Source organism: Bidens hawaiensis, unplaced genomic scaffold, assembly GCF_021521415.1.
Source record: "Bidens hawaiensis isolate Kalapana, Puna unplaced genomic scaffold, B.hawaiensis_p1.1 tig00013117_1, whole genome shotgun sequence".
Classification (NCBI taxonomy): Eukaryota; Viridiplantae; Streptophyta; class Magnoliopsida; order Asterales; family Asteraceae; genus Bidens; species Bidens hawaiensis.
The window spans coordinates 485,174-503,955 of record NW_027492107.1 but is presented as its reverse complement, the minus strand read 5'-3'; the positions used below and the strand labels follow the sequence as shown (position 1 = coordinate 503,955).

The 18,782-nt window shown below is 42.5% G+C and overlaps 1 pseudogene; it reads left to right on the top strand.

The window, feature by feature from the left end:
* The first annotated feature begins 9,721 nt into the window (after nt 1-9,721).
* Nucleotides 9,722-11,643, top strand: LOC143543333 (anthocyanidin 3-O-glucosyltransferase 2 pseudogene; annotated as a pseudogene).
* The last annotated feature ends 7,139 nt before the right edge of the window (nt 11,644-18,782 follow it).

The window sequence follows — 18,782 nt, the reverse complement described above, 5'->3', positions numbered from 1 at the left end:
AAAATGTACCATCGGGCGTCCGAAATGCGGTTTTGTCCTGGTCATCAATGGCCATGTGGATTTGGTGGTACCCCTTATACGCATCCAAGAAGCATTTAAGGCGAAATGGCGCCAACGAATCCACTTTGAGATCAATTTCTGGTAACGGATAACAATCTTTGGGGCATGCTTTGTTCAAATCTTTGAAATCTATGCACATGCGCCATTGTTTGTCATTCTTCGGTACCATTACGGGATTTGCAACCCATGTTTGATATCTACTAACGCGTACGATGCCTGCGTCAAGGAGTTCCTTGACTTGGGTTCTACACGCGTTAGTTTGTTCAGGCCCCATTACCCTGCGCTTTTGTACGATTGGCGTAACAGCCGGATCGCATTTGAGCTTATGCTCCGCCTTACTTCGGGGTACACCAGTCATGTCAGCTGGTGTCCACGCAAAGATGTCAGCGTTTTTCTGCAGTAAGCGCTTGAGTAAGGTGCGGGTGGGATCAACAATTGTTGGTCCAATGGTAACGGCCTGGTCGGGGTATTTGCCATTGAAGGCCCATTTTTCCGGTTCAGTGATGGTTGGTTTAGCCTTCTTCGGTTTGGGTTTAGATGAGACAGATGCAATGCATACCTGGGGAATGCCAGAGATCATTGCTACACCCTCAGCTGTTGGCCATCCCATCATGCCGTGGACTGAAGATACCACGGCGTTGAATCTTGCCATCCCATCTCTTCCGAATAGGATGTCGTATGTGTGGTGTGGCTTTTTCATCACGACAAAATCCACGTCTTCTGTGCGTGAATGATTCCCATCAGTAAGAGTAACGGGGAAAGATAGGATACCCAGGGGTGTTTCTGTACTGCCATCAAACCCTTCCATTGAAGCGTAGACCGTTTCCAAGCGTTCCTTGTCTTCATCATCCAGCTTATCAAAGAACTGCCTGTACATCACTGTCGACGAAGCGCCGTTGTCAGCAAGAGTGCGGGAGGTGATGTAGTGCCCCAGCTGGCTTCTGATGACGATGGGGCCTTCTTTGCTGGGGCCTCCTGGCACTCGCGGGAAGCGCACCTCAGCTTCCTTCCACGCGCATGGTTCTATCACCTGTCTTTTTCTTCCTCTGACCTTGCCATGAACCATGTTGATGCTGATGTCGACGGGCTTTCGTCCGTTACCTCTGTACCGGTTGTCATTCCTTCCTCCCTTCCTGATCGATGCCACGAGATGTGCAAGCCTTCCATCCTTAACAAATGTTTCAATAATATCCTTCAAGGATGTGCACTCTTCAGTACCATGACCCTTTGTCCCGTGGAAATCACAGGATTTGCTTTGATCCGCATTAGGTTTCTGCCGGATCGATGGGGCTTTGGGCCATGGCAATTTTTCCGTGGCAAATATCTCCGTGACGCTCTTTGTGAGTGGCGTCCACCGGTGTTTTCGATTTGAAGGGTGTGTGTTGTCCCTTCCGCCAACAAGAGGGCGAGAGCTGGATGAGGTGTCAAAGTTTACCCTTGACTGCCAAATACCTAGCCTCCTCTTTTTGTTCTGCCGGGCGATCCGGACATTGTTCTCTCTTGTCCTCTGCGTGTAGAGGTGCGTACTCTGGGGAAGGTCCCTTCCCAGTTGCTTTTCCGTGTCGGCAAAGCGCTTTGCCGCCGTCATGATGGCATCCCATGTGGATGGCATGCCATCCTTACCCGTCAACGTGCGGATAAGTTCTGGGTATTCGGCGCCTTGGATGAAGGCGGCGCGAACCAGATCCTCACTTATGTTGCCGAGACTAAGCTTTTTAGAGTTGAAGCGAGTGATGAAGTCTAGTAAAGATTCATCCTCCTCTCTCACGCAGTTGAGGATCGTCCACTGCTCTTCAGTGTACTTCCTCTGTTGGCTGAAGTGCTGGCTGAACTTGTTCTGAAAGTCCGCCCAGTCATATATGTGGTGGATCGGTAAACGATCGAACCATGCCCTGGCTGCTCCGACCAGAGTCATCTGGAACATGTAGCACCACGTGGGTTCCGTCCAGTTGCTGACGGTAGCCCCCGCAATGAACCTGTTCAGATGGTCGTCTGGGTCGGATAGACCATCATAAGTGCCAATGTTTGACATTTGTTTGGCACTTCTCGGGGCGATTGCCTCCGCAATGTCTCTTGCGAATTTTGACCTTCCTGCATTTGTGGCAGTTGGTCTAAAGGTTTTGGAGAAGTCACGCGGGTTTCTCTCCGCGATTGGTTTAAAAGCTTCCCCAAAATTCCTTTTTGGTTGGACGTCCGTGTCCTTACGCTTCCCTTTCGCCTTATGGCGAGGGTTCGCGTCGGTATCAGACTCCAACTCGTCTTCTGAGTACTCGCAGTCACTGCTCATATTGAGGTGTTGGCGAGTACTGGTGAATTCGTCAGCCTGTTGAGCTGAACGCAAGCGTTCATCCAATTCGGCTTGGAATTCTCTTTGCCGTGCTTCGGCCCACGCCTTCACTTGATCTAGTGTTTGGCGAGGGACCTTCGTTCGTTTTTCCAGTTGGGTATCGGTGAACCCCAATGGAATATTTACTCCACTTGCCCCGGCTTGGGTAGTCGGGGTAGTGTTCGTAAGGATTGTATAACCGCCGGTGTTCCCCCCAGTTGCTGGGGTGGTTACCGGGGTTTCTTGGTCAGTTACAGGCCTTTGGACCGGAGTAACGTTAACCATTTCTTCAGAAATTGTGAAAACTAAAATAGTTCTAGCTTTTATGCACGGATGGCGCCAATGAAGAAACACTAAGTGACCCGGTACAGATTATAGATAATCTGAGGGTTAAGTAATGTTTCCCACGAATGAGGTCTAGCTGAGAAGGCTGTCCTTCAGGAGACCTGCAAAACAAACACCGTAAGCTCGTCACTGAGAAGGGGGGGGGGGTTCCTCCTTGTGACCACCCTCCGGCGTGAGAATCAGACTAGGTTGCTCTGAATATAAGTGTATATTAAGAGATTTCTAGATAACTGGATAGCAGATGATCTTACCATTCCAAGATGTTGGAGTATTTATAGCCGAAGGTAGGTTTTCTAGAAGGTACAGCCGGCTGAATAGTATTCCTGTTCAACCAACAGTGGACTATGCACAGGCCATACTGGTTGGTGGGTAGGTTACGGCCAACAGTAACAAAGTCGGCTGCACTATTCCACCAACTGTAGATTATGCACGTCCTACTTACTGTGGATTGTACGCAGGCCATGCTGGTTGGTGAATAGGTTACGGCCAACAGTAACACTATTCCACCAACTGTAGGCCGCGCATGCTCCTCAGTAAGGGTTGGTGAGTAGGCAGCGGCTAATAGTGACAAACAGTACTAGAGGGTGCTCCTCCTCGTCCTGTTGTCGATGAGCTGTCACCCTGTGATTGGCTCATGGGCTGTTCTGGTCAGATCGTCTGTCCTATCCATACTTTGGTAGGTATGGTACAAGAGATCTTTCAGAATCAGACTGGCTCATTTAGGCGGGATTGTTCCCGCCTTGCTCATCCCTTCATGTGACTACTGAAGTAGCTAATGTCTTGTGCGTGTAGCCCTGCTGTCTGCGGGTAGCCTTTCCTGATGGCTTGTATCCGCAACTGCGGGAACAGGCGGGGTACTTCACCATTGGGAGGCTTTCCCTGCGTGTTCAGCTTGTGTACTGCGCGTAAGATCCTATGAGCATGGTGGGTCCTGCGGGAGCAGATGGCCTTTGCGCAGACGTCCCTGCTCCAGGTGAGTCTTGCGGGACCAACTGGTCTCTGCTGGGACCTACCTCTTCAGGATGGTTGATAATGTGACTTATTAAATGTTACTAGTAATGATTAAAAAAGGTAACCTTTAAGTAAAATTTAAAAAGTGTTCCTAGTTTTGGAGTTCTTTTGTAAAAAGAATGTAACATAAACGTGTAGTTGTTTAGGAAATGTTGAACGCGCAAGTAAAGAATCAAAACAATCACAACGATTCGACAAGTAGAGGATCACATAGATATTGAACGTGTACCTGTTGTTTTAAATGTGATTTTAAGATAAGTTTTTATTAGTCTATTTTTTGCTACATAAAATTTTTTATTATGTATGGTTGTAAAAATCCCGTATATACGCTGATTAATCGTTATTTGGTCAAAATTGAAAAATATATATATGAAATTCATTATACACGTATATTTGAAAAGTTGCGTATAAATTCTAACCGATTAATCCCTATTAATCAATAGTCCTTACTCTGTGCCCCATAGTCTGATTAACTGATAATGAGTTTTACAACACTGCTTTCATGTACTATGCATAAATGGGTGTAGCTTTCAAAATTTTATTTAAAAACGGTTATATATTAAAGGTTTATCATGCTAGTGTCACATACTAAGAGGAATTAAAGTTAATTACCTTTGCTTGGTAGGTTCATAGTGCAAGTAATAAAAGAAGTTAAAGTTAATTGCCTTTGCTTGGTAACAAGGTGCAAAATTAATAATAACATGGGGCATGTGACCAATAAAGCTGGCTTTTTATAACTCTAATCTTGTTTTGCATCGTTAAGTTAGGCATTCACCCCTTTTCATTCGTACTCAAGATAATCGCTTGAAAAGACGTGGTAAAATCTACTTTAGAAAACGTATTAGAAGGAAAAAGGACGTGAAACACGTTTTTCATATATGCAATTCGTTAGATTGTTAAACTTTAAATCATGTTTTGTCATACTATTTTCCTTTTACGGTTTAAAGATTAGTTTAGGGTGCCCTAAACATGCAAATAAGAGTTATTTGTTACGTATTTAACAATAACATTCAAAACTATACAAAATTCAATATAACTTTGTTAATTAACTGTATTATTTTTTGAACTTTTTGTTTAATATCATTATCATGATTTAATGTAACATAAATTATTAAACATTTGAACAAAAGAAACATAAAACAAAAACAAACAATTCGATGTAATCCTATTCTTATCTATTACTAGTTGAATCCCAATATTCAAAAAGTCACTTAGAAAAATAAAAGATTAAGGGTTAATCAAAGTCGAAAACATTAAATAAAACGCTAATAGTCATGTAGTGTAGCCCTCACTTAACGTACATTTCTCAAAGAATTTTAATTTCACAACTTACCTACAATATTCAGTTGCAACACCTAATTGACATCCTACACTGCACATAACATACATTACCATATTCTTTTGGCATCATCCATTACACGTAACATACATTACCATATTCTTTTGCATGGCACCCTACACAACCTACACTGCATATAACATACATTGTCATCTTCTTTTGGCATCCTACACTGCAGATAACATACATTACCATATTCTTTTGACATCCTACATAGTCTACACTTCAGATAATACAATAAAATACATATCCTACACATCCTATAAAGAATATGGTAATGTATGTTATGTACAGTGTAGGATGTCAAAAGAATAGGTAATGCATGTTATGTGTGGTGTATGATGTGTAGTATGTTAGAAAAAGATGTGTGTTGTGTGTAGTGTAGGTTTCTTAGGATATGTATGTTATCGTAGGTTGTTTAGGATGTGCAGGTATTGTAGGTTTTGCGGTGTAGGCTGTCTAGGATGTTTATGTTTTGTAGGTTCGGCGGTGTAGGTTGTGTATGTTATATGTATAATTTTTTTTAACGTTGTTATTTTCTTTTATACAGCAAAAAAAAATATGTGGGTTTTGAGAGAGTCGCACATAAATTAATGGATGGTATTGTTGGATACAAAATTAGTTGCATGATGACAAGTGATAAAAGAAGATTGAACTTAAGGCCTTAAGATATAAGGTTCTTCCGGGAATGAACTGCTCATTGAATTCGTATAATATAACCAGATGATGAAATTAATCATCGCAATATACATGTGTAGTCAAACGACTGTGTATGCATCAAACGTGTTTTTTGATCAATTGTGATAAATCAAAGATCTGTGAAATATATATGATTGCATTGATTAGTATATATGATTAACGATCACAAATATTCTTTATGATCAATTGTGATGAAATAAGACACCACACATCGAGATTATTATACGATGATTTAATGAGAATGTAAGGATAATCAGAATGTATGAGATACGAATCTGGGTTGTATAATTAATTAAATAAATATATAAACATATTAAATTTTCCATATACAATAATAACAATTTCCATATAAAACTCTCATAAGATTTTACCATCCTACCCCTACATTAATTAAAAATGAAAAAGAAAAGAAATTTTTTGATTGGCTGGTTGACTTCTCACACTTCTCGCAATAACTTGATTTCTCTTCTGAACTTAAACCTGTGTGTGCGTGTGTGTGTGTGTATTGGATTTTAATTTTAATTATTGTAAGGAAGTTAATAATATACTTAGGATTTGATTATGAAAGAGTTTCACAAATAAATGAGATGTTATAACCCAATTTAAAAGCTATATAGGTTTGGTGAGACCCATGACCCGCTAATTTTTTTTCTATAAAATTGTTTCTTAGTTATAAATAATATATATTTTTTAAATTAGATATTAATTTTTAGTATATCCCTATTTTATATGATTTTCATATAAAATATTTGGTGAGATTAATTTTAATTTAGTGAGATGCTATAACCCGTTTAAGGACTATCTGGGTTTGGTGAGGCCCATACCTGTGAATTTGTTCAATGCATGAGAAGCCTTCATTTATAAATAATGCAATCTGGTGACTTGAGAGAATGTATGGAGAAACCAGAGAGCTTTTAAAGATTTCATTTATATATATTATTACTAGTTTTTATCTATTGTATTACGGGGTTGTTTTACATTATTCGTTTATAATATTTATATACTGTTTTTGGATTTTTAATTTTATTTATTATAAGGAAGTTAATAATATACTTAGAATTTTATGATTAAAGGTATTCACAAATAAATGAAATGTTATAACTCGATTTAAAAGCTATTTGGGTTTGGTGAGACCCATTTTTTTTTTACTATAAATTTGTTTCTTAATTATAAATAATATATTTGTTTTTAAAAAAATCGGATACTAATTTTTAATATATCCTTATTTTATAGAATTTTCATATCAAATATTTGGTGAGATTAATTTTTTATTTAATGAGATGTTATAATCCGTATAAGGGTTATCTGGGTTTGGTGAGACCCATGCCCGTGGGCCGTGAATTCCGGTCAAATGCATGAGAACCCCCTATTTATAAATTAAACAATCTGGTAGCTTGAAAGAATTTAGAAAGGTTTTGTTTATATATATTTAAGATATTATAGATATGTTATATGTATTTATATATGTATAACAAACATATATATAAAAATATGTCGAGTATATCAGGTAAATGGGTCAACGTTATCAGGTCGAGTAACCTAGCATTCAATAAATCTCAAACTTGTCTCAAACCTTAATGGTATGGGTAATACCACGCCCCAATTATGTCGGGTTTCGGGTATTCCCGTCGGGTCCGAATTTGACTGCCATCCATTGAATTCTTTCAATTTTTTCCTCATAAAACCAGGGTTTTAATCAAATACAAATTACTTATATCGTGAGAAGTGCACAAATAACTAGTATACTTATTATTACACTATACTTTTGAACTAGAGTAATTATGATTACACTATATTATATTTTATAACATAATTATTCTAGTTTAAAACTGTAATTACTCAAGTTATTTGTATGTTTAGTATGTTAATTTTATTTATACCGAATCTCACCCTCACAAAACCAATTAAAAAAGACAACTTATTTCCGATCCAATTCAACCAACTTATTCACAACTTTTGCCAACTAAAACCAAACCTCAAATCCTCAATCATAACCATTTTCTCCAACCTTTCAACAAAATCATACGCAACACCCGACCAACTCTCCCCATTCAGGGGTGGAGGTACATATAAGCGATTGGGTTCAACCAACATCAATTTGTTTTTATTTTTTTTATTATTTTGTGTTTTATAGTAGGAGATATCTGGTTGAACCCAATCTTTTTAAAAGTTTGAACCGGTTAGCACTATCAAAATAGATGAATTGTTCAATGGTTAGGCATTATTAGTTTTAGTTAGGAAGAGGTTGTGGGTAATCTTTGAATCTTGTTTGAATGCTTTTTTTTTCTTCTTCTACACTTTTAAGTCTAGGTGTGTGGAGGTAAGTGTAATGAAGGGTTGGTTGAAGAGTTGTTCATGGAGATTGGAAGTGAAAGATGATGTGATGACATTATAAGGTGTATGTGGATTTTATTATCTACCGGATGTTTGATGGGTTTGTTAGATTTAGATACAGTCATGGTTGTGGAGTTGCACACGAAAGTGAGGCACGGTTAACCCGATATGTCCCATATTTGGGTGGTGGAGTGCTCTCGGGGTAGAATAATTTGAGGTGGGTTCGCACTTGAGTAAAACTTTTCCGATCGGCATGGCACCCCATCCTCTTTGGCCGATTGAAAATCCATCCCTATGGTGTATTCAAGTAGAATACTCCATCTGTCCTTATTGATGCTTAACCATAGTCTCAGGGTAGATTTTTTTGTTAGCCAGTCGAGAGGCCCTAATCATGACCATTCAAGTTACGGATAACGTTAATGTTGGGTACCCAAGTTTTTTAAATGATATAAATAAAAAAAAATAAAAACATTTGTGATTCTTAGTTTTTAGAAGGAAATTAAAAACAAAAAAAAAAAGAAAACAAAAGGATTATTTTAACAATCTCACTTCTTAAGACTTTTCTTTTAAAAGTGAAGGATTTTAAAAGAAATTAATTTTCATTGATAATTTCTTTTAATTTGCTTTAAATGTATTGACTTTTTTTCAATATTGAAATAGATGTTAAATTATATTTTCTTATTTCTCTCACTTTTGTTTTTCTTCTTTTGATCTTTTGTTTGTTAAACTTGAAAACAAAGCATATGTACAGCAACCTTATCAAAGAACTTCATAAGAAAAGATGGTGTAGTAAATAAAGTCTCCAAAAAGAACTCACCAAAAGATGATGATTGGTCGAATCCCCCCCCCCCTCCAACCCAAACCACCACACCCACCCACCCATCAGTGACTTCAACAAAACGTCCAAGCCAAAAAATTAATATCTCAAATCGACTTAAGGAGTAGTGTATACCGACATTTGGGGCGTTTTATGTCATCCATGGCATCCGGCCGTCTACTACATTTGGTCTTAGAATATTACTTTCAACAATCAATACCATTTGATATGGTCTAAATAGAAGTTTAACCATCACACTATCACGTAGAAATTAAAACCTTATTATAATAGCCATAAATAAAAATAAAATAAATGTTCAAATTAGAGACATTAAAACCTCATTATAATACATATGTTGCGAAAGCCAGTTTATTTATATTTTCTTATGAAAGGGATTTTAATGTTAATCATGTTTAAATCATAAGTATCATGATTTTCTTTACATTAAACGACTATTTTTTATTTTTTAAAGATATTGCTTCATAGAATAGTGAATGTGGTTATGAAAATATAATGTAAACTTTGATATTCAGATAGATCATATGAATAGTTACATACATGGGGAAAGTTAACATACAAATAAAATTAACGTGCTAATTGTGAGATCCAAGTAGAATTTTATATATATACTCTACTTAAATATATAAATACTCTACTTGATTCTTACTATTAGAATGCTAATTTCATTTGATTTAGATCCAAACATGTATAAACAATCGTTAGGTTTTGTTTCTACTGATAATAATATTTAAAAAGTAAAAAATTAAACATCACAAGTACAAAATTTCAAATGAAGATTGGTCAACATATATTGGAGAATGGGTCAGCCTTCACAATTATTTTCCTTTATGCCACGGCTTCATAACGAAAATAGCATTTGAGGCCTCAATACATCCACAAAATATTGTGATCTACAAAATGGTCCCTATGTGGCCCGTGTGCGTATATTCAACGTTAAAAACATCACCTATCATCTACAAGGAATATCATGTCACATAAATACACCATAAAACTTCAAAGAAACCATTCATGAACCCACAAAATGGCAAATACAGTTGCTGAGCTCGTATTCATCCCCGCCCCTGGCCTCGGTCATATCATGTCAACTATCGAGATCGCAAAACAACTCGTGAACCGAGATCATCACCTCTCAATAACCGTCCTCGTAATAAACCCTCCAAGCTCTGATTCTGGCACGCCTATCACCACCTACATCAAATCATTAGCTAAAAACACTACGAACCGCATATCATTCATTGAACTCCCTAAAGATGAAATCCCACCGATGTACGACCCTAAAGCTCCCGTAACTTCTTATGGTGAACTCGTCAAAAGTCACTGTAAATCTGTAAGAAACATAGTAGCTGAGAAGATTAATTCGGGCCGGGTTGCTGGATTCGTCGTTGACATGTTTTGCACTTGCATGATAGATGTGGCTAACGAGTTTAACGTTCCAAGCTACGTGTTCTTCACTTCTAATGCTGGCTTTCTTGGTTTTGTACTGTTTATCCAGACACTCTACGATAATCAGAACCAAGACGTTATTGAGTTGAGCAACTCGAATACTGAGATATCGGTTCCTAGTTACAAAAAACCGATGCCAACGAAGGTCTTTCCCGCCATTGTTCAGACTAAAGAAGCACTAGACTTTATTCTTCAGGTAGCACGAAAAAGTAGAGAGGCCAAAGCAATCATGGTTAACACATTCTTAGAGTTGGAAACACACGCGATAAAGTCGTTGTCTGATAGCAATATACCACCGGTTTATCCAGTGGGACCCATACTCAACCTAGAAGGTGGTAAGCGAAAACCGTTTGATGATGAAATTATCATATGGTTGGACAACCAACCGCCTTCCTCGGTGGTGCTATTGTGTTTTGGGAGTATGGGTAGTTTTGATGAGGTCCAAGTGAAGGAGATCGCACGTGGTTTAGAGCAGAGTGGCCATCGATTTGTGTGGTCTCTGCGTGGCCTTCCGTTAGACCCAACATCAAATGTCCCGAGTGAGTATGAGGATCCGAGTGTGGTCCTTCCGGAAGGATTTCTGGAACGGACCGGTGGGTTAGGGAAAGTGATCGGGTGGGCTCCCCAAGTGGCCGTGCTAGCTCATGAAGCAATCGGGGGGTTTGTGACTCACTGTGGGTGGAACTCACTGTTGGAAAGTTTGTGGTTCGGTGTACCATCTGCAACATGGCCGTTGTATGCTGAGCAGCAAGTGAATGCATTTGAAATGGTGGTGGAGCTGGGATTGGCGGTGGAGATAAAGCTGGATTATAAGATGGATTTGTTTAATCCTCATGCGGCTAGGATTGTTGTCATGGCAGTAGAGATAGAGCGTGGAATAAGACAAGTGATGGAGGATAACGAGGTAAGAACAAAAGTGAAAGTAATGAGTGCGAAGAGTAGATCAGCGGTGGTGGAGGGCGGATCTTCGAATGCTTCTGTTGGTCGTTTTATTCAAGATTTTATAAGAAACGTCACTTGAATTTTATAAAGTGTGTTTGGTTTTATAATGATCACATAATTATTGTAAGTTAGTTAAATTTGTAAACATGTATTCTATTAAACGTTCTACACATCTTATGTAATATACAAATAATGGTTGGGGTCTTTCTTTTTCATTTCAAAATAAGATATGTATTTGTGTGGATGTTGAAGAAATCCAATTTCAGAAGCAAACGAGTCAACAGATCACTTAGTAAACTGCCAAACTGTCTTTAGATGAATATGTTCAAATAATAATAAATTATTTGGCTACTAGTTGCGGTGGGATTTTAAATGTCAAGTTAAATGTCATGTTACTCGCCATGTAGGCAGTGACACTTTAACTAACAAACCCCCCCCCCCCCCCCTATAACAATGCGATGTGGTCTAAAGTCATATTGTTATCACGTTAAAGCCCCACCATTTTCTTTTAAAGCCCCGTTACCATTTTTTTGTTTACTGTTCGTACCTTAACACCCTGGCGCGGTGTTACAGATCCGTTACCATGTCACATCACTTTTGCCCGCACATGTTGAAGCCCCTCAACAAGTAGCCTTAACGTTTGCTTTCAAAGTTCACACAACTTTACCAATTAAAGACTCGGGTTACCAATACAAAGATGTGAGTTTTACGGTTCATTTCCAAATCTTCTATTATAATATATAACCTCATTTTCTTCTTTCATTGGGTCACAATGTATGCTGCAACCACAACAAACGCATTAAAGGGTCCGGGAGCCGTAGTTTCGCCTTTCGAGGACACCCATACGCTGAAGAAACACTAAGTGACCCCTGGCAGATTATGGGTAATCTGGGGGCTAAGTAATGTTTCCCACGAAGGTTAGGTCCAGCAGAGTAAGTTGTACTTCAAGGAACCTGCAAAACAGACACCGTAAGCTCGTCACTGAGAAGGGGGGGGGTTCCTCCTTGTGACCACCCTCCGGCGTGAGAATCAGTCTATATTGCTCTTTAAATATAAAAGTATATGAATACTATTAGAGCAATTATCAAGTAAGTTATACGAGATAGTAGATGATGAAATGATAATACCATTTGCTGTCTTTTATAGCCGAAGGTGGGTTTCCAAGGGGTTTAGCCGGCCCAACACGCTACCAACTGTAACCTATGCACGTGCCCTACCTGTGAGTGGTGGATAGGTAGCGGCTGACACAGAGCAGGCGTGCCGTGCACTCTTCGTCTTCTACCCACTGCAGGCTAGGCACGTGGTCTGGCAGGAGTTGGTGGGCAGGCGGCGGCTATTGGTCACAGTGCTGTGGCGTGCTGTCTGCCACGCTGCTGTCAGTGAGCTGTCGCATTCTTGGTCAGATCTCTTGTCTTTACCTCGTCAGGTATCACGCAAAAGATCCTCCATCATACAGACTGGCCCATTTTGGCGGGAGTTTTCCCCCTCCCGCCTCTGCTCATTCTTTCAGGTGACACTGAATATTTGTAAGTGTTAAGCCTTATGCGTGTAGCTATGCTGTGCGGGTAGCCTTCCCTGATGGCTTGTATCCGCAACTGCGGGAACAGGCGGGTTACTTTACCATTGGGAGGCTTTTCCCTGCGTATGCAGCTTGCATACTGCGCGTAGGCTTCTCTGAGCATGGTGGGTCCTGCGGGAGTAGATGGTCTTTGCGCAGACATCCCTGTTCAAGGTGAGTCATGCGGGACCAACTGAGCCCTGCTGGGACCTACCTCTTCAAGTCCCCCCAGTCCAATGTTCTTTTCACGAATGTCTAATAAAGTGAGGTGAACTTTTGGACTTATAAGCAAAGGGTTTTGAAAAGGGGTTTTTGTAAGGTTTTCCATGGGGGTTCTTCCCGCGGAAGTCCTTGTCACTTGCAGAAATTCCCGAGTTTCCTGCTTGGTCTTTGGGTATGATGCGGGTAGGTCTGTAACCTCCTCGCAAGTCAGGAGCATTGAGTCTTAGTTGTGCGGATTCTCCCTGTGGTTCTGGTAGTTTTTTGAACATAGTGATCAATTATGTTTAAACCACCAATTCCATCTTGGAGCCTCAAACAACGTAGTACTCGATGTTCCCGCTATGCGGGGATATTATTTCCGTTTTCACAAGCATTGCCCAGAAGATCCTTCCTGGTTTCAATTCTCAGCGGGTGCTAGGTATGTGAAGGGTTTTGCCTTTACACTGTACCTGCATCCGTCTTATGGTTACTTTACTTCCAAGGTATTCCTGGCGTCCATTCCCTGCGGGTGCTAGGTATGTGAAGGGTTTTGCCTTTACACTGTACCCGCACCCGTCTTATGGTTACTTGGTTGCCAAATATTTTGGCTTCAATTCCCTGCGGGTGTTAGGTATGTGAGGGGTTTTGCCTTTACACTGTACCCACACCCGGCTTATGGTTACTTGTTTGCCAAGGTAAGGGGTATTTTCCCGCTTACTTTTTTGAACCTTAGTCTTCAAAAAAAATTTTTTAAATTTTGAAATTTGAAGAGTTGGTGGATGGATAACAACCCAATACCTCAAACGTCGTGCGACGGTTTCTTCTGACTGTGTCAGGACGTGCCAGAAGTTATGGCGACATGACATTATGTGGTCATTCCAGTTGCTTTTTCAGGCGCGTGGGCACGGGATTCCGGGCGCGTAGCCGCGAAATCTCTGGCACACGTCCTTTTGACAGCTGTTGCCAGCTTGCCTTTGCCACGTGTCATAGTTTCATTGCACCTTTGACTTCTCTCTCTTCCGTATTAATTTCATCGCATTAATTGCGATTACTATATAAAGGGGGAGAGGGTTATTTGCGATTCACACTTTCCACTTTCATCTCTTCTTCTCCAGTAATTTCCGGCGAATTTCTCTTTTCAGTAAAGCATTACTCTGAAATCTCTTCTTTCTTCCACCATGCCTTCTCATGATGCTGATGACCAGAAGACTGCTGGCGAATGCCAGTGCTCTCTTCCTGTCGATCTGTACCAGTATATTGTCAGGAAGTTCATGCTCGAGTCTCTCGAGCCTGAGTTTCCTGAACCCCACCATACTGTGTACGATGCCCCTAGTGGCAAGATCGGGGTTTATGCTGCATTCTTTGTCTACGGAAACCTTAGGTTTCCGTTGACAAAGTTTGTGTACCGTGTTCTGGAGAGGCACGGTGTGCACCTGACAGAGGTGCACCCCATGGCCATTGCCAAGGTCCGGCACTTTGAGTGGGTGTGCCGGATACTGGGCCTTGAGCCCCTCGTTGACCGTCTGATGACCTTCTACACTTGGAGGTGCATCCAGGGGTGGTACACTCTTACAACCCGTATCAAGGGTTTAAAGATTTGTACCACCGAGCGGAGTCTTCGCTCGTGGAGAAGAGAGTTCTTCTTCATATCCGCTCGCGCCATCCCCATCGCCATGAAGTTCAAGAATGGCCAGGCGCTTCCGAACCTTCCCGCCCTCAACTACGAGGAGGCGGAATGGTTCTCGAAGATATCCCGGGTCCAGTCCCCGGTTTTCCGTTTTCCGGAGTCGGCGATGGTGATGCTGGGGATGAGCCGGGTGTGGAAGGCGGCGAATGCGGATAAGGTTCCGATCGTCCTTGAATATGGTTCGAACTCTGTCCCTTATGGTACGTCTTGTTTCATTTTGCTGACTTCGATTTTTTCTAACTTTCTTGTTGATTTCAGAGGGGAACGATCTTCAGTCGCTCCTAAACCCGCGGGAGGAAGATGGTCCCGCGCGGATGGGTACTCGTGCTCTGGACGAGAACGAGTTGCCCATCTTAGAGCAGACCGCGGGTCGGTTCGTGGAGGTTTACCCGCCAGGCCAAGAGATCCTGAGCCACCGACGGCCAGGTAAGCCTATCTTCTACCCTGAACCTCTCAATGCTGTGCCTGCTGCTGGAGTTGACATTTCTTCTTCTGAGGAATCCGCAGAAGGTCCTCCACTGGTGCGGAAGAAAAAGGCTGCCGTCGGGAAAGGCAAGGAGAAGGTGGCCTCTACGGCCGACCCGGTAGTCCTATCTGACTCGGAGTCAGATAGTGCAGAGGTGGCGGGGGAGCCCGGTGGTGAGGAGACCACCGCTCCGGAGGCTGTAGCTGTTACCTCCGGGGAGGCAGCGACGACGACGGTTACCGGTGTCAAGAGGCCGGCTCCATCGGGTTCGCCCCCGCTCGTCCGTACGTTCAATCTCAAGAAACCCCGTAAGTGCCCCCATAATTCTTGTCTAGATTTGTTGTTTCAAATAAATTTTTCTAACTTTTGCTTGTGCAGGTGTGGATGTTGACGCATTCCAGGGTGGAGTTGGAGCAAGTATTCCCCCGCCAATGAGGGAAGGCTCGGTCAGCCTTCCCGAGGCGTCGACCCAGGCGTCTGTGCCTGCTTCCGCTGGTTCCAGCCTTCCTGAGGCTGTTCCAGCTGAGAAGTTGTCTCCGCCGGCCGTGAGTGCAATTTTTACAGCATCTTTCACGGAGCCGGCGGTTACTGTTGCTGAGGAGGTGGCGCCAACAATGGCTACCACAGCGGCTGCCACTATACCTGCGCCACCGGCACCGATGGCCGGACCATCAGGTACGCGCCGGGCTTCCCGCCGATCTATGCCACCTTCCCGTCTACCTGACCTGTTGGATGGATTTCCTTTAGGTTCAGGTGATGGGTTTGGCGGCTATCGGCCTGTTATTGACCCTACAGGTACGTAGGGTTCTTTTTCCTTTGTATATTTTTATCATCTTTTCCTAACTGCCTTTGTTTCTTTTGCAGTGTCGGATTCCAATGAAGTGTATGTTCCAAGATGGAACATACGCCGAGGAACAACCCTTCGTACCCCTGTGGAGTGCGTGGACTGGGCTCGCCACGCTGCTCCTCATGGTGCGTTGGGGGAAGCCATGGCTAGCTACCAAGAGGGTAGGCTAACCAATGAGCTTCGGGTTCTCCAGGCCCGGACGCAGCCCCGCGTCGAGCTGCTTTGTCGTGAAAACGACAAGTTAAAAGCAGCTCGCGCCAAAGATGTATCTGAAGCGCGGGCTCTTCGGGAGGAGAACCGGCAGTTGGCCGCTGCCGCAGCCGAGAAGGAGAAGGCATTCAAGGCCCTCGAGGTTAAGGTCCAGGCGCGACTCGAGGCCCGCTCCAAGGCTGCCCAAGCTGTGAATGAACAGCTTCGGCTGGCTAAGGAGACTGCGCGAAACTCAACTAAGAGGGCTGCCAAGGCTGAAGCTGTTGCTGAGCCGCTTCGCGAAGAGAATGAGCAGCTTAAATGCAAATTAAAGGCTCTTCAGCATGCTCATGACGCCTTGGCAATGGAAGATGCCAAGAAGCTGCAGGAGATCCTTGACCAGAGGGGGGTGCTTGACCGCACTGAAAGGAAACTCAAAAGCGTCGAAGAGGCTGCCGCCAAGGAAGTTCAACTTGCCAACCTTGATAAAAGCGGAGCCGAACGTGCTTACAAAGAAAGTCAAGCTACCCTCCAATGGCCGTTTTCCGCTTAAGGGCGTCGAAGAGGCTGCCGCAAAGGAAGTATTACTTGCCAATCTGAACCAAAGCGAAGCCGAACGCGCCCGTGACGAAGTGCAAGCTACCCTCCAATGGCTACTTCGAGAAGCGTTGCCTCAGGTATCCTCTTTTTTTTTTTTTTCTTCTCTTTCTACTTGTAATTAGAAAATGTTCTAACTTGTAATTTTCTTTTGTAGGTTGTGCGTCGGGTCCTTTCTGAGACCTCTTATGATGATGCGATGAGCGCAGCCCTCAACGCTTCTCATGAGGATGGGGAGAAGACTGGCTTCCTGCTTGGTCTAGGGTTTGCTGAGAGAGGCTTTCCGCCCTCCAACTTCCCTTTATTCAATGTTAATACTGAAGCTGCTTATGACCAAGCTGTGAACCAGTACGCTTCCTTCCCGCATCCAGTGGTGGAAAAGGTGAATGAAGCTGCTGCTGCTGATGATGGGCTAAACATCCTTAAGGCTTTCCTTGGGCAGCCGCGCTCTGACGGTGCTGGTCCAAGCGGAGGTGGCCCTGAAGCCTGATCCTGAAGATCTTTTCCCACTGCTAGGATAGACTTGGCTTTGTATAGATTTCTTTTAGGCGGGTAGTTACCCAGCCATTCTTGTAATAGATTGTGAAATATTAATCTTTTTGCGTATAAGATTGTTATTTCCTTCCTTGGGTTCCTTGCTTTATAAACTTATGACTTGCATACTTAGTTTGAATTAGCAATTTTCCAAGTGTTTAGAATAAGGACCTTTGAACGTGGTTGATGATGGGTTAAAGTTTTGCCTCCTCCTTCGTGATTGTGCGGTTAAAACCATCACTTGCACTTGGTAGGATGGCTAATCTTTACCCTCTATCTGACCTGCGTGTAGGTTTTCCTTTTCGAAATTTCTAAGGCATTAAGTTAAACCTTTGAACGTGGTTGATAATGGACTAAAGTTTTCGCTTCCTCTTTCGTGATTGTGCGGGTGCAACCGTCACTTGCACTTAGTAGGATGGCTTTAACTTTAGACCTATATCTGACCTGCGTGTAGGTTTTTCTTATCCTTTTTTAAGTGTTCATAAGTTAACCTTTTAACGTGGTAGATGGTAAGTTAAGTTTGGCTTCCTTGTTTGTGATTGTGCGGGTAAGACCGTCACTTGCACTTACAAGGATGGCTAAACTTTACCTACATCTGACCTGCGTGTAGGTTTTCCTTAGAACTTTTTAACATTTTGGCGTTGTGTTTATGCGGGTATTGCCGCCTTCCACACGCAACTACTTCTTCCCGTAAGGGAAGTTCATAGGTTACAAGCTATCAATACATCATGAAAGGAGAATCATTTCCATTAGAAGTGGCTCTAGGCCTTTTCTTTACAAGTTGGAATTGATCTACATATAACATTTGCGTAATTGAGCTCCATTCCATGTTCTAGGGATGGGAGTGCCATCGAGCCTTTCGAGCCGGTATGCGCCCTTTCCCAGAACTTCTTTGATAACGTATGGCCCTTCCCAAATCGGGGCCAACTTTCCTGGGCGTTGTTGGTTCGAAGCCTCGTTGTTACGCAGTATGTAGTCTCCTTTATTGAAATTGCAGAGTTTTACCCGCGTGTTGTAGTATTTTTGCATTTGTCGTTTGTAGTTTTCTTCACGCACGGCGGCTAAGTCTCTGCGCTCTTCGGTTAGCATAAGGTCTAACCGTCTTTCCGCATCATTGTCTTCTGGTTGGATTAAGACCCTTGGTGAGGGTAAACCGATTTCGACTGGGATCATGGCTTCAGTGCCATAAGTGAGACTGAACGGGGTTTCTCCCGTACTGGTCTTCTTCAGCGTTCTGTTTGCCCAAAGGACGTGTGGAAGCTCGTCCACCCAACCGGATCTATGTTCCAAGAGTCTCCTCTTTATGCCTTCGACGATGCTCTTATTTGCTCTTTCCACCTCACCGTTACCTTGCGGGTGTGCCACT